We start from the raw sequence: 2,802 nt of genomic DNA, 5'->3' as shown, positions 1-2,802 counted from the left end.
GCTACTTAATTTCCTTGGAACAATCCCATCTTGTATCGGAAGTAAACACATCACGTTAGATATCACTGCTTCCATTGAACAATGAGAAAAAATGTAACTGTTGTTCATTTGGGACCTCACCTCTTCCAATAAAGCAATGACAGTGTCTATGTCAATAAAACACTTGTATATTACGAATGCTAAATTTCACAATATTTTCTCTTCTCCTACGTATAGTATATCGACAAAAGTGCATTAATATAGCCTAAGATCTAACACTATATGAATTTCCAGAGAAAACCCACAAGAGAAAATGTTACCATGTTAAGAAATAGTGTTTCATGGAAAGACATTCCGATCGCATTCAACGAAAGTTCATTCAATGAAATGGTAATGATATACTCAGCAACATTCTTCAACCATAAGCTCATAAAAGTATCGTTCTCTCTTTGCTTCTTCTGTTGCACAACAACAACCTCTTCTAATCGGAACTATCTGCACACACTCAGGTCTCACATGAATCATTTCACCCAGTTTTTCTTCCTCAGATTGCTATCACTCAGGGTGAGGACCTGCGTGATTGCAATCAGAAACGTTAGCACGCCGGGCGAAATTCTTAGCGGTATTTCGTTTGCCGCTACGTTCAAATTCCGCCGAGGTCGACTTTGCCTTTCATCCTTTCGGGGTCGATTAAATAAGTTATACACTGAGGTCAATATAATCGACTTAATTCGTTTGTCTGTCCTCTCTGTGTTTAGCCCCTTGTGGGTAGTAAAGAAATAGGTATTTCATCTGTCGTTACGTTCTGAGTTCAAATTCCGCCGAGGTCGACTTTACCTTTCATCCTTTCTGGGTCGATAAATTAAGTACCAGTTACGCACTGGGGTCGATTTAATCGATTTAATCCGTTTGTCTGTCCTTGTTTGTCCCCTCTACGTTTAGCCCCTTGTGGGCAATAAAGAAACAAGGGTGAGGACCTGCCCGCAAAGATCATGGTCACTTTCGGTCTTTCTAACTTTTAAATGAATAAAAGTAATCTACATATTCATCACTGTTAAATAAGTTTTATTTGTAACCAGATCAGAGACAGGTTGTTGTACCACACCTGCTCACCGTTTAGGAAGCACTGGAGATGTTGTAAGATCAGCACATGTCTGCGCATCAAAGCCACGACATGCCCAGTCCTCCATTTAGCAAATGGAACGCCTGACCAGTGGAACGCGTCCCTTCCACAGAAAGCGGAAAAGTAGGTGCTCCAGTTTGGTCGGACTCGAACCTGGACAAGTCAGGACAGTGAGACGGTAGTAGATGACGTTATGGCTAAGCTGTGACTTATAATTGGCTGTTTGGAGATTCGGTTTCAATTCTCTAATAAAAACAGAAAAAGTGGCTGGCAAGTCATTCGAGATTTCCTTCATTTCTAAAATATCAACTCACTAAGCGCTTCAATGTTTGTTTATAAAAAATATATTCTAGTTAATCCATCTTCGGCGATCGTTAGCTTGAGGCATTCTTTCATTTTCAGTTCCTCATTTCCTATTTATGTCTCTAAAGCGAAAGATCACTATGTATTTTTACTTGTTGAATATGTGGGGAAGACATTTATCATAACCTTTGTAGGTCCTCCAAGAGCAATGAATTTAATGCTATAAATGCTCCGTTTAAATAGCGGCAGGTCAACTCTTGCAGGAAAGATATGAACATGAAGATTTCGTGGGGATGACGTTCTAGGAAGGAAAGGTTAGGTATAACGTTTAGTGTGGGGCTGGGGAAACTGGACATGCCAAAATTAAGGGAAAAGGCAGCTGGAACCGGGATACCTAAGCGCTTCAGGTACGAGACCATCCAACTCACAGAAACAGAGGCTGTTATGGTAATGATAAGAGGCGGTGAGCAGGTAGAATTGTTAGAACATTGAGCATAATGCTTAGCAGTATTTCGTCCAGAGGAACAGAAGGGGATACGAGGCGTTACATTACCTAATAACCATAAGGTGTTGCACAGAAAGTCGACATTATAGAAATGTATATATATCACAGATAGATAGATAGATAGATAGATAGATAGATAGATAGATAGATAGATAGATAGATAGATAGATAGATAGATAGATAGATAGATAGATAGATAGATAGATAGATAGAAAGATAGATAGATAGATAGATAGATAGAAAGATAGATAGATAGATAGATAAAGAGAGAGAGAGAGAGAGAGAGAGAGAGAGAGAGAGAGAGAGAGAGAGAGAATTGGATGGATGGATGGATAGCGCACCCTCTGTGACGTCAATGTTTCAAATGGAATGATTCAATATATGTTGTTTGCTATTGAAGTATGTTAACGAACGTATTAAAAATATAGATAAAAGAATAAGGATTGTCAAACATTTCCCTATAGACAACTTAAGATTTTAATTTGACGCAGCAATTTGATTTGTTGATTTCTATCCACGTAATTGATAATACTGGAGTCACACTAAAATTTTCTCAAATAGTGCGAAGCTTGCGATCATTGAGGAGCTACCTCTTTTACACACTAATTATATACAGGTAATAAGATTTATTAATTATTAGTAACACACAAATATAATGTAAATGCGATGATAATTTATGTGCATATGTGTGTGTGTGTGTGTGTGTGTGTGTGTGTGTGTGTGCAATATGAATATGAAGAATATGAAGACTGGTACATCCTCAAAATTTTTTTCCTTTTATTTTACAAGTCATACAACATATTTTTATGGTTACGGCGGTCTAAATGTGTTTCCATTGTACATTGTATGGGTCGTTGCATATGCAACCGAGCATGACTTTCTGCACAGCTTC

The 2,802-nt window shown here is 38.2% G+C and overlaps 1 protein-coding gene across 2 annotated transcripts in view; it reads left to right on the top strand.

Annotated features, from left to right (window-relative positions):
* The first annotated feature begins 2,377 nt into the window (after positions 1-2,377).
* The window catches only part of LOC115217015, a 35,883-nt gene continuing 35,458 nt past the window's right edge, over positions 2,378-2,802 (top strand). The window contains exon 1 of one of the 2 annotated variants that reach the window (XM_029786541.2): positions 2,378-2,526. The gene's annotated coding sequence lies outside the window, so the exon portion shown is untranslated. The remainder of the gene's footprint in view (positions 2,527-2,802) is intronic. The other variant, XM_029786539.2, reaches the window with a different exon arrangement.

This window comes from Octopus sinensis, linkage group LG11 (genome assembly GCF_006345805.1).
Source record: "Octopus sinensis linkage group LG11, ASM634580v1, whole genome shotgun sequence".
NCBI lineage: Eukaryota > Metazoa > Mollusca > Cephalopoda > Octopoda > Octopodidae > Octopus > Octopus sinensis.
Note: the sequence above shows the minus strand (reverse complement) of the source record. Positions and strands in the feature narration are given on the sequence as shown.